Genomic DNA, 13,821 nt, shown 5'->3' on the forward strand with positions numbered 1-13,821 from the left:
CGGCGCCCTCCTCTCTTCCCCTGCTCGCTCTCTGCCCTTAGGACAGCCGCCCTAGTTACGAACGCAACACGTTGCTCCTCAGAGCGTGTTGGACCTAGACAGGGCCAGAGCCCTGCAGGGGCCGATGGCTACTCTTGCTCCATGCGACCGCCTGGGGGAGCAAATCCTGTCTGCCCAGGGGCAAATATCTGAGTCAGCTCCTCCACGGGCCAGCCCTAAGGGGCACGGCAAGCCCTGCCCACAGCAGCTACCTGGATAGGGGAGGGCAACTCAGCCTGCATGCCCTTGGTCAGGAAGCCAAAGAGGGAGTGAAGAGGAGTTGTGTTTCTTGCCAGTGGAGGGCATCTGTCAGCTAGGACCTGGACTCAGCGCGTGACTCGTTTCCCATACGCCAAGGACCCGTTGTGTAGCTGGGACTGTCAGTCAACACAGCCCCAGCACGGGGCACGTGAAAATCTCCCTCTCTGAGCCAAGGAGGATCTGTTCCCCACCACAAGGCAGGATTTCCCTTTCTCAGCCTCCTGTAAGATGCCAGCACCTAGAGAGGGAGAGAGGGAGGGGTGTGAGAGAGAGATTGATTCACTAAAGGCAATTTGGAAACAACCTGGGTGCTCCCAGTTCAGCCCATGTTTTCCTATCGCGTTTCCCTGCAGCGCTTGGCAAGCTGAGATGCGTTAGCACCTCTGAGCACCCATGAGGCAGCAATGCAGCCCCCGCATCCAGGGAGAGAGAACACAGGCAGTAGCAGAATGCCACTATATAGATCCTTGGTCTGCCCACACCTGGAATGCGGCGTGCAGGTCTAGTCGCCCTCTCTCACAACAGATCCTAGAGTGGAAAAAGGTACAGAGAAGGGCAACAAAAGTGATGCGGGGTCTGGAACAGCTTCCATAGGAGGAGAGATGAAAAAGGCTGGGACTGTTAGCTCAGAAAAGAGACGACTAAGGGGGGATATGACAGAGGTCTATATAATCATGCCTGGTGTGGAGAAAGTGAATAAGGAAGTGTTATTTACTACTTCACATAACACAAAAAACAGGGGTCACCCAATGAAATTAACAGGCAGCTGGTTTAAAACAGACAAAAGGCAGTACCTCTTCACACAACGCACAGTGAACCTGTGGAACTCCTTGCCAGGGGATGTTGTGAAGGACAAAACTATAACTGGGTTCAAGAAAGAATTAGATAGCCTCTATGAACTTAGGTCCATCAATGGCTAGTAGCCAAGATGGTCAGGGACACAACCCCATGCTCTGGGTGTCCCTAACCCAGAAGCTGGGAGTGGACAACAAGCACTCAATAAATTGCCCCGTTCTGTTCATTCCCTAGGCGGCTGGCACTGGGCTAGGGGAACCCTTGGGGTGACCCAGCATGGCCATTCCCATGTAAGGAGGGCGAGGCTGGAACCCTAGAGATCAGCACCTGCCAGTCGCCAGAGGAGAACGAAGAGCTGCTCTCCTCCCTCCCCTTGCCTTTGCCACTGGAACACCACTGACCGCAGCCGAGTGACGCCGACTCCCACCGGCCCGAGAGGAGAATGGGGCTCCGGGAAAGGAGAGCCAGAGGCCTTCCCTCTGTGGGGTTTGGGGAGGAAACAGGTCGGGCAAAGGGCCTGAAGCAGCAGGGTGGAGGGAAGCTGCAGACTCTGCCCTAGCAGCCAGGGCCAGTGGAGGGAGCAGCGAACACAGCCTCCAGTCACAGGTGGTGGCAGAATGTGCCAGAGTTCAGTCTGGGCCACCCAGGCTGCAGGTGCCTCCCCCACCTTCCCTGGGGGAACCGCTGGCAGGTTCCTCCACTCTCGCCCTCATCGGGTCCCTAATTAGCTACGGGGGAACTGCAAAGCAATTGTGGTTGCCAGGGTGGTTCGGTTTATGTCTCTACCTTCCCCGCTTTGTTAGTCGAGCAATGTGTCGGGTTTATTAAACGCTGCTTGTCACGGGCGGCCACGCTGCAGCTCCCAGAGGCCTGGCGCGTGGGCCCTGCAGTTCCTATCGCCTCTTTCCAGGTACAACGCAGGGCGGGGCAGGGGTGGAGTGCGGTGAGCTGGGTTATAGCAGGTTAAACCAGGAATCGGCCCCCCCTACCCGCTTACTCATCTGCCCCTCAAGGCGTCTGGTCAAACCGAGCCAGCGCTGGAGGGAGAGAAAGCGGCGACTGGCCAAAGGATGAGCTTGGGGTGCGCATCTCTTCCCTCGCTTCCCAGGGCTCTGCCCCACAGACCTTCCCTCGTTGGCTGGATGAGCAGCGCTGAGCCCCACCCCTCGAGGGGACACGGCTCCTCAGGGCAGGGCCTGGCGCTGCAGCTGCTCTGCCTCAGTTTCCTCCTCACTGTTTCTAGCCCACTCTGCTAGCCTATGGCTCAGCCCTCCAGCCAGGTCACTATGAACGGTGAATCCCCCCTCCCCACTACTGGGGTGGCTGAGTCCAAAGCCGCAATCCCCAAACGCAGAATAAAGGAGCCTTTATCCCTCCTGGGCTTAGTTCTCAGCCGCCCTGAGGCTGTCAATCCACTCGCCCTCTGGACTCTCAGACCCACCCCTCTGCCCCTCAGCTAAGCACCCGGTGCCCCAGCTTCATTCCATGCCCCCCCCCAGCAAGTCCCTGACAACCCCACTAGCCAGGCCTCAGGCCTGCCTTCCTGCTAGGGAGACTCCAGGCTCCTCTCCCCTCAGCAGAGCAGTTGGGCTCCTCTCCTTGCCAGCCAGCCACAGCTGCGCGAGCTTGCCCCTTCCCACAGGCCTGACACTCAGTCCAGAGGTGGCCATTTTTCCTCGCCACCTCCCTGGGCAGCAGGGCAGAGCTATTATGCCGAGTGTATAGATGGGAAACTGAGGCACAGGGCGACTCCCCTGAGGAATCTGTGGGAGAGCCGAGACTTGAACACAGGTCTCCCAGGTTCCAGGCGAGGGCTCTAACCATTTGGCCATCCTTCCTACCCTGGAACAGACGTAAGCAGATGGCAGAAGCCTTTGGGCCCAGTGGGCTGGGGGCTGCTGAACATATTAAATAGACCACGTCTCAGAGGGCAGCAAACAGGATGCTCAGGAGACAGGTGCAGCCAGGGGTGCAGGGTGGGGGGGGGGGGCCCTGCCCACCATCTCCTCCACCCCTCCCCCCCCATCTCACGTTTTCCGCCTCGCCTCTCTTCTCCACTGAGACAACCTGTAGCTTCCGAACCTGACAGGCTGCAGCCAGGGAGCCGGCGTCTTCGTCCGGAGCTTCAGCGAGCCGCAAAGCGCCAGAGATTCCTGGTGAGTCTCTCAGCCCAGAGCTGTCAGACGCCAGCCAAGGCGAGGGAAAGGAAGATTAATGGACGGGAGACAGGTGGAGGGGAAGAGGCCTGTGGAGTCTGAGCCGTCAAGCAGAGCAGATACCAGCTGCTTCTGGGAGAGGCATAAGATGGGGCTGGCGGGGAGGTGGTGGGCACAAGGCTAGGGAGGGAGGGGTGTGTTAAATGGTGCCACGTAACCTGAGCGAGTTAGTGAGCTCTGGAGATGCCAGGCCTGGCCCAAGTTCCTAGCTCACTCTGCAGGCTGGCCAGGGATAGGAGCAGGGACAACTCCTTCTGCCCCGGGAGAAGCCAGCCCCTTATATGGTTTTCCAACAACCCCTCCAGACCCTGCACGGCCAGCCAGAGGGAAGGGTGCCCTCGGCCTCCCTCGGCCAGACCCAGGGCAGGGCAGATTTTGGGGTAGGTGCTTGGGTACCCCAACAACGCTGCTGTCTCCTGCAGTTACTCGGCGGCTCCAGCACTGACTTATCAAGAGCCCAATTGTGTGAGGCGCAACTTCCGCCTCTGTTCACTTCAAAGGACCCCCCCACACACACACTCTGCTCTCAGGCCATCCCTTGGCAGCTGGAGCACGAGCTACATCAACATGAAAACCCAGGCTGCTGGCTGGCTGGCGGGGCCTCACCGATGCCCCCTTGGTGGTAGGTTTCAGGTCCGCTCCTTTCTTTTATAATCTGCCCAGTGGCTCTGGAATGTCCCAGCCCTGCCCAGGTGGGGTGCACCTACCAGTGCACTCTGCACACCTGGCACCTCCCAACTGTCCATCAACCTCACTGGACGGCCGGAGCAGCGCAGCAGGTGGTGAGCCACTCACAGGTTAGTCCTCTGCGTTGGTGGCCAACTGCTTCCTGCAGGCAATGTCTGAGCCTCCCCGCATCCCCTGCACCTCCTCGGGAGGCAAATCCAACCCAAGTCATCACCTGGCTCGCCCCAACCCCAGCTGGGTCTCCCCGGCCTCCCGCAGGAAGAGACACCCCCCCCCCCCACAAGCATCGGGAGAGTGACAGAGAGAACACGGCTGTCACAAGACAATCTCTTGGCTCCAGAGCTATGGACAGGCCCCATGGGGGCAGTGCAAAGGGACCCCCCAGGTTGGACCATTCAGCCTCCCAAGGTTTTGTCAGGCCTGCCGGAAAACCCCTGAAAGGGTTTTGTTCTGTCCTCAGGCAGCCGAGTGCTGCTGGGGAGGGCAAGAGCCGCAAGGAGTGGGTTTGGGGCTAGACGAGGATTAGATAAGGGCCCAGAGTTCACTTCGACACACCATGCACAGCTCCGATGGTTCCTGGCCCTCAGTACTGAACGGAGACGGCCTCACGCAATGAAATTCGGAGCCAGATTCTGGGGCCCAAGCTCTGGGGTGTTTGACTCAGGCCCATCTCTGACTTCTCCAGCAGGGGGCATCTGAGTCGGGGTAAAATACCGGCCCTGCAGCAGCCGGAGCATCCAGGAACCTGTCCACTGGCTCTTCAAGGCTCTGCCCTTTGCGTCAGGGTGGCAGAGGGATTTCCCCCGCCAAACCAGTGATCAGACATTTGCTGCCTTGTAACTTTCACCTTTGTTTAGTTAGCAAGAGGGCAGGGGGTGGAGGAGGGACCTACAATAATACAGGGACATTTGCCAGCCCTGACCCTGAGCCTGCTGCCGCCGCCATCACTGCAGTGTGGGGGTGAAGGGGCAGCTGCCGGGCTCGGGCCCCCGTGCTGCCATGACGTTCTGAGTGACTGCGGTGCATGGTGTGGTGACAGCAGAGAAATCCAAGCTAGCCACGGAGGGGTCACTGAAGCCCGAACTGGACTAATAGAGCAGGGTAATGGGCAGCGCTGGCGGAGAGGCCCTATATAAGTGATGCCATCCCCGGTCACACCAGCTCCTGCTTTCCCCCAGCCCCATTCCCCAAATAAGCAAGTGGAAGCAGGAAGAGGCTCCCGTCCCTCGTTCTCTCTGCTTTCTAGCGAGTTCTAATTATGCTCGCTCTCCGTCCTCTGGGAGCCGGAGCGCCCACTCCACCCCTGCCTCTCTTGGCAGCCAGGATCAAAGGCTGGCGCAGCGGCCGTGGCCATTAGCAGAGCTGCGCGACCGGCGAGCAGCAGCTTCATAAGGAATCTCGAGGAAAAGACAGAAATACCAGCTCTTGTTTTTTTAATTAGCAGAAACAGATCAGAGTACACCTGGCCTTATTAACACACAGTCATTGGCTATGTCATTACAGGTTTATGGGGCACTTCTGGATATGAGGTACCTAACCCTAGAGGAGACTGACCAGTGCTGTCAAGTAGATATTTCTTGGGGCAGAGGGAATTCTGGTCTCATCCCCCCAGCAGGGACCCTGCTGTGTGGTCCTTGCTCATCCCTCCCACTCTCCTGCAGTGACCCCAGGTCTCCCTCGGCCAGGGAATCTGCCCTCGTTTACTCACACAGTGCATCAGCTGATACCACCAGAAATCAGGTTTTCCGGGGATTCCCCTGCGCTCCACTGGTCAGGAACAGGCTCCCTGGGCCTCAGGTCACAGCACCGTCTGGCTCGGCCAAACTGGTGCAGCGTTGTGGCTCTGCAGCCGGAGCCGTGTTCCCGACCCCTCTGTCGGCAGCCATACGGATTTCCTATGGGACCACTGCTTTCAAATGGTCCCCTCACGGCCTTCCGACTCTTCTGCCTAGGGCACTTTGAACAAGTGCAAACACTGGTTGTTCACAACCCCGCCCCCCAGCCCCTTCTAACTGCTGACACAATTATTCCTGCAATGAGAATTCCCTTCCCTCTCAGAAACGGGGAGGTGGGTGGCAGGGGGACTAAGAGGGTAAGGCAAATTGCTACAGCTTTTATACAGCATTTGGTGGCTTGGGAGAGGGGCCAACTACCTGTCTCCAGTGAAATTAAGCAAGGTGTGACCAAAACCAAGGGAAGCCCCATTTACATATGAATCAACAGAGGGATAGGAAGTCCCCAGGCGGGGAAGAACAGCATGAGGTCACCCCAAGTCTAGGGACAAATCAGTGAATTTGGGATGATACAAGGAGAGAGAAGAAGCCATTGTGTCATCCACCACTGGACAGACAAGGGGCCGGAGCTCTCGCAAGCTGAGACAGATGGGTCCTTGAACCAAGGAGGCCTGCAGTCTCTGGGAACTGAATATAGATGAGAAACCTGCTTAGGCAAAGATCTTCCAGCTAGGAAGACAAGGAGAACCAGCCCCTTGTGCTTCCGTGGAAGGTCCTGACTGAGAGAAAGTCAGCCATGGCTGGGAAGAACCTACCTTGAAGCAAGGCTGGAGTGTGTTGAGTTAAGTCTTAGCCCATAGAAAGCATATTTCACTTTTGTTTGCTGACTTGATTTCGGGCTTTACCCCTTATGCTGGACCTCACTTAAAACCTCTCTCGGGCTGGTTAAATAAACTTGTTTTACTTTTATTCTAAATCACCCCAGAATGGAACGTGACACAAAGTGATCATCATCTCGGGTTCAAGCAACAAGCTCCTGTGCTTCTGTCTCTGCAAAGGAGCAATGGCCCTTCTTACTCCTGAGTGTCCCAGGAGAGGGCTGGATTTTTCAGGGCAGACAGTTTTGGGGAATTTCGGGGCTGCTTTGTGGTCCCTTGGCTAGTAGTAACCAAGGCTGGCTGAGATCGGAGCATGGGCGTGGCGTGGTCAAACAGGCAGCTGGAGTCAGAGCTGCTGACTTAGGCATAGAGAGACAGATGCTCACTGCATGCTTGTATGCTGGCTGAGAGCATCGGGTTACAGGACAAGCGGTGACCACCTCTCACTGGTCTAGGTTGCACCCCGAAGTGGTACAGCAGCTGACTGCAAATCCTGCAGCCCTTCCACTTGATCCTCACTCAGGTGGACGTGAGCTGTGGACACACAGGCCCTCTGGTGATCAGCCCCCCACAATCAGAGGCACTCAAATCACAGGCTGCCCGGGGCGTAACTAAGGATCAGACCCATTGAGGGGCAAACCATGGCCCCTGCTTTGTAGGGGTGGTGTCCCCAGCTGCCGGACCCGATGTGTGGGTGTGAGAAGGGGCAGGGGTAGGGGCACAAGAACCAGATTTGATTATGAAACTGACCAGCTTGAGTATAATGCCCCATCTGAGTGAAGGGCAAGAGAGTAATACACAGTATTGGGGACAAAAAGCATCTGGTCCTTTGAGGTTACCGCAGCGCGCGGTGTTTTTAATTTAAACCTCCTCCTGTCCTTTTGAGCCATAAATCAATGCTAAATAAAAATTTAAATGACATCTGGTAGATGAGACGACATTTACAAGAGAAAAACAACTGATGTATGGGCTTTCTGGCAGAGGCGGGTGCTTCCCCCTCCCCCCGGAGAATGCACAATCGCTGCCTGGCTTCTTAGCGGGTCTCCAGTGATCGTGTTGTGCCCAGGGGTTGTAACAGCGGCTAAACTGGCATTTTGGATTAGGTACCTGTATGGAGAAGCGTCAAACATTTAGGAGAAAGGCGATCAGGGAAAAACGTCTGCCTGGCCTTGAAAACAGCTTATAAGGGACATGGAAAGATGATCAAAAGGATTCTAACCATCTTTCCGGGAAAAGGTCCTCCCTTGCATAGAAATATCTATTGCCCGCACACACACGCTTCAGGGGTATCTGAGCCAAACTCCCTGAACTGTAGAAAATGTCCAAGTCAGTTCCAAGCAGCAGAGATGCCCCTTCTCTCTAGAATGGGCTGAACCAAACCCCGTGAGCAGCACAGGCTGGGCTTGGCAACATGGTCCCTCTCTAACGTAGTCACAGCCTCGTCCTTCATCCTCATTCCTTCAGCTCACAGGTGGTAGAGCTGCCCATCTTTAGCCACCGCTAAGGAACCTGGGGATGACTTGACTAAAGAGGGGGCCTGGAATCTTCTGCACATCTGAGAGCAGGCTGCAGCAACATGCGTATCACCTCCCAGGCACCCTGCTCCCAAGCAGACTGTTAATGGATCCTGGTGGATAGGGGATCCTCCCCACAGCTGGAGTCTGTGGGACTGAGACAGCTTGGGGGTCCCAAATAGCTTTAAAAATCTGGCCCCAACCATGGTGAAGGCCCCTGTCTGCCTTGGAGCACCAACAATCTTGGAACATTGTTCCCCTTTCATGTCCAAACTCCTGGGACACCCCAATCTACCACTCCACCACCTCTGCCGTACCTCAGGCATGTGATGCTGTAACGCCCGAGCGTTCCAGCCCCTCTCCACCCCATTCTCTAGGAGCTGAGGAGAACGGCACGACAGAAATCCATGTAGGTTTCATTCCAGTGACTCCTCAGCCAATTTAATTGTCTCAGCCAGTGTGCAATTTCTCCCTTCATAGAGGGCACGAGCGGAGATTTATTTTCTTCAGACATCATTTACTCAGTAAACTCCGAGTGAGGCCAGAAATCACCGATTTATGCCGCCTTCGGATCAGAATAAAATGAGGATGGATTCTCCCATTCAGCGCAATTTTCCATTCTGCATTCAGAGAGAATCTCTTTTAATTGGACGTTTATAAAGCTATTTCATCTTGGTGATTGTAGCCAAAATGATTTAGGTCCGTTAAAAACTCAGCGAGCCCTTTAATAATAATAAAAAAAAGACTGAATAATGAATATCATCTCACAAAATACCCATCAAATTTCCTCTCTGCAGCAGATTGTGGGCGGCGGCTGGAGAATGAGCTTTTCTGGGGGTTGCTTAAAAAATAAACACACCTGGGTTTCTAAGGCGGCGGTGGGAGCAGTACTTTTTGCTGGGAGAGGGAATGGCTACACTGCTTCTCCCCTTGTCAGGGAAGGTGGGAGCCACCAGAGCAAGGCCTAGACATCACCACAGCCCTTTCATTGCCCCAGGCTGAGGAATGATCAGGGGAGTTTAGCCCTTCAGCTCTTGTAGAAGTAGTAAGGGACAGAAAGGATCACCCTAAACGGTGGAATTGTCTCTCTTAATCCTTCTGCTACCTGGAGTCGGCAGCAACAAGGGCCCGGTTCGCTGTTTAAGGGTTCCTCTTAACAACAGAAGATAGAACGAGGCTGAGCCCCTACCCAGTAATCTGGGAAAATTAAACACCGCCCCACGCTGCCTCTAAAAGGCAATACACCTCTACCTTGATATAACGCTGCCCTCGGGAGCCAAAAAATCTTACCGCATTATAGGTGAAACCGTGTTATATCGAACGTGCTTTGATCCGCCAGAGTGCGCAGCCCCTCCCCTCCCCCCCCACCCCCCGGAGCGCTGCTTTACTGTGTTATATCGGGTCACGTTATGCGCAAGTGCTGAGTCTGGGTATAAAAACTTTTATTAAAGGGGAGAAGGAACCCAGCATTCATTTGGGAAAATACCACAACCATGTGACTATAAGCAAACCGAACCCCACAGTGTGTTGGGCAGCATGCTTTGCCTCAGTTTCCTACCTTGTGGTGAGAAAGTCCAATGAACAAATGTCCCTTTGACATTCCCTTCCCCCTCCACTGTACCTCACTCACGGGTTAGCGAAGACCCAGAGCTCAGAGGTGCGTTCATGGGGCTCACCTCCCCCCAGGAAGGGGCGTCAAGTAATGTCTCTGCAGGTGGCTCATAGCTGCTGCCCCCCACTGCTGCTCCTGCAACATCATGTTCTGAGGTTCTGAACCCAGCCCTCAGCCATTTCAGCCCCACAGCCAGTGCAGTCTAGTAGCTTCCACTGTCACCACACAAGGTCTCACACCTGGGCAGCAATCATATCAGTTCTGGGGATCACCACCTAGAAACACAGACACTCAACTGAACCTAATCAACTCCATCATTAAATGGTGGAGAGGGGTAGTTCAAATAGCAGCTAGGACTCTTTAGACAGAGTCCACCCCCACTCTGTGTTGGCATCCCTACCCATTGCTTAGCAAGTGAGGTTCAGATGAGGGTGACCCGCTCACTCAGGGCATGCCAAGCACAGTTCTGCTGCCCTTGACTCCTACAATCAAGATAACATGTCACATACCCCTTCACTCAAATACCAGTGATTTGTAACCCACAACCAGCCAAAATTGATCATTTTGGCAAAGCAGCAGCTCCACCTGCTGTGCACCTCGGCAGAGTAGGCGTGTCTATGCAAACACACTCTGCTCCTGACGTCTTCCCCCCTGGCTCACCACTAGATGTCAGGGGAGAGCTCATTCAGACCTTGCTTACATCTAAAGGAGAGATGAAGTTCGGAGCTGGCTCAGAACTCAAACTTTCCCAGCGTAGGCCAGATCCAGAGTTTAGATTCGGGACCCTCCCTTCTCTGCATAGGAGGTCTAGCCAGAGTCCGTGTGGACACACTGGTAGCTGGGTTAGAGATCTTTAGCCTCCTGCCAGCAACAAGCGAAAGGGAGCAGATGCAGTCTGCCTGGCTAGCTAGGGAACACCCAGAACTCCCTAAACGGTTTCCTGAAGCCACCGGAAGTGGCAAAGGATCTGGAGGGGAAGACGACCCAGCTGGGAGCCAAGGAGGTTAGATTGAAAACAAGCCTGTAGGCCTCCTCATTGCAATCTGTGGCCAATTTCAAGCTTGTAACGGGAATTCGGATAGAGGGCTTCAGAAAAATGATGAGGGTTTAGTGAATGTGCCCAGTGCTCCCAGGCCTGACGGGGCCATGCTCAGACTCTGAGTAGGGTGGCCAGCGGTGCATTTTTTGACTGGAATACCTGGTCAATAAGGGACCCAGGTGGTTCTGGTCAACATTGCTTTAAAAGCCTGGTTGGCGGCGCAGCTGGGCTAGCAGGCTCCCTGCCTGGCTCTATGCAGCTCCCAGGAAGCAACCAGCATGTCCTGCTCCTAGGTGGAGGGGTGGCCAGGGGGGGCTCTGTGCACTGCCCCTGCCTCTGCCTTCAGGCGCTGCCCCAAGCGCTAGCTCTGTAGCTCCCAGTGGCTGGGAATTGCAGCCAATGGGAGCTGTGGGGTGGTGCCTGCAGGCCGGGGCAGCACGCGGAGCCCTCCTGACTGCCCCTGCACCTAGGAGCCTGAGGGACATGTCGCTGCTTCCCAGGGGCTGCCTGACGTCAGCACCGCCTGGAGCCCGCACCCGAACCCCCTCCCGTGCTCCAACCCCCTGCCCTAGCTCAGAACCCCCTCCGACACCCCGAACCCCTTGGTGGCAGCCCAGAGCCCCCTCCTGCCCCCAAAACCCCTCATCCCCAGCCCCACCCCAGAGCCCGCACCCTCAGCCGGAGCCCTCACCTCCTCCTGCACCCCTCACCCCCTGCCCTAGCCCAGAATCCCCGCCTGTACCCTGAACGCCTCATTTCTAGCCCCAGCCCAGAGCCCATATGCCCCCCCACACCCCAACCCCCTGCCTCAGCCCAGAGCCCCCTCCCACACTCCAAACACCTCAGCCACACTCCCCAGCCCAGAGCCCCCTCCTGAACCCCAAGCTCTCATCCCCAGCCCCCCCCCAGAGCTCCCACCCCCAGCCAGAGCCCACACCCCCTCCTGCTCCCTAACCCCTCTTCCAGCCCGGTGAAAATGAGCGAGGGTGGGGGAGAGTGAGCAGGGGGCAGGGCCTTGGAGAAGGGGCAGGACAGGGGTGTTTGGTTTTCCGCAGTTAGAAAGTTGGCAACCCTAACCCTGAGGCCATAACATGCCAACACGAGCGTCAGAGACAGGAGGGCTTAATTTCATCTTTGTGCAGGCAGGTTAATCTCCCGGCTCTCGTCACATCCTAGCGGACAGTGCCTCAACGCATCCTGCTCCAAAGGAAACACTATGCGAGCTCCTGTTTAAATCGCTAAGCCACTCGGCTGAATTAAGGTTTATCTCCTGTAAGGCTCTTTCCCACCCCACCTCCTCCTCCCCCAAGCTTCCAGGGGAAGGAGCTAATTGGCAGCATAGCTTCCTGCGCTGCTCCAGGCCCTATCGCTCTCTTCATCTCTGGAGATTATTCCGCCGTTGGCCAACAGAGACATCGCTGGGCTGCACAAATCTCCTCTCCTAGCCCGTAGGCCACCTCATTGCAATCTGTGGCCAATTTCAAGCTTGTAACGGGAATTCAGATAGAGGGCTTAAGAAAAATGATTAGGGTTTAGTGAATGTTCCCAGTGCAATTTCTCATTTCCAGTGGCAAGCTGCATCGGTCACAGCACACAGGGCCGGCTCCAGGCACCAGCTTGTCAAGCAGGTGCTTGGGGCGGCCACTCCGGAGAGGGGCGGCAGGTCCAGCTATTCGGTGGCAATTCGGCGGACGGTCCCTCGCTTCGGCTCGGAGCGAAAGACCTCCCACTGAATTGCCGCCGCAGATCGCGATCGCGGCTTTTTTTTTTTTTTTGGCTGCTTGGGGCCCTGATAGCACAGGAGGCTGGTGCTAGCGAGGATTGTGATGACGAAGGGTTTGTATTACAACGGGACCCAGAGGATCCTCCTAACTGCCCCCCCCACACACACACACTTCTACCACCCCTTCAGGATCCGAGCTACATTGTGCCCAGCGTTGCACAAACATGGGACGATGAAGGTGTGGGTCCTGCCCCCAAGAGCTTAGAGGCGAAGGCGGATATTACAGAAGGTCTGCACAAGAGGTGGACTTACCTGGTACATAGCTCTGGTGCAGGCCCCTGATCCCAGGGCTGAATTCCACCCAAAGGGATAGGCCTGAACCTGCATCTCCGGAACTCCAGGGGATTTGAAATCGAAACCCCGCCCTGAGCTCTGCGAACACTGCTCCCACCACCACCCCCCAGAACTGGACATCCCCAGCCTACGTGTGTGGGTTTGAGACACGCTTCCTGGGGCGCCCAGTGTTAGGAGGCACCTCACCACCACCTGGCCTTAGTGCGAGGAAGTCTTGCCTGGGCCTGCTGCAGATCAACTCCCTGAAACCACCAGCCTCTAGCAGCATGAGCCCTGCCCTCCGCAGACCTCACTCTCTCTGTACTGGTAGCACTAGGCACATACCAACCCCCCCCACCCCCCCGTCCCGTCCTCCGAGCGTTCCCTGGACTCCCAGAATCACCCGGCTGGCTGGTCCTGCCTAGTAGCCGTACCTTGGAACACAGCATTTGGATACAGCGCCAAGAGCTCGGGGGGGATCGCAAGCACCCAGATGGGACTCGGCTGGTTACATGCAACACACAATCATACCCTGCTTTGTCAAGACTCCCCTACACTAGCAGGTCACTAAAGGAGCATCTCACCCAAAGTTCTCTCCAGTGTTTTCAATCGGGCCTTTTTCAGGACACAAACTCACTGTCCGGTTACTTGCGAGGTGAAGGATGCCGGGGTGTCCTCTTTGCCCTGCAAATATACCAGCACAAACCTTTGACGTGCACCCCAAGATAGGGTCCGCTGCTCTTTACCTTCTGTTAGTGTCTCTAAAACGGGGCTAATGATGCTGACAAAGCGTTGCCAGCTACCAATTAAAGCACTAGATAAAAGTTGGGCATTATTCTTACCCCCGGGAGAGAGCCCCTTCCAAATCCTGACCTTGTCTCCGGAAGGTGAGGGTGCTCCGAAGAGAGCCCTGTGACGAAGTGGGACTGTTCTTAATGTTTCCTCTGAATACTGTGTGGGTGCCTCAGTTTCCCCTATGCATTTCTTAAGT

The sequence above is a fragment of the Malaclemys terrapin genome, chromosome 14 (assembly GCF_027887155.1).
Source record: "Malaclemys terrapin pileata isolate rMalTer1 chromosome 14, rMalTer1.hap1, whole genome shotgun sequence".
Taxonomy (NCBI): domain Eukaryota; kingdom Metazoa; phylum Chordata; order Testudines; family Emydidae; genus Malaclemys; species Malaclemys terrapin.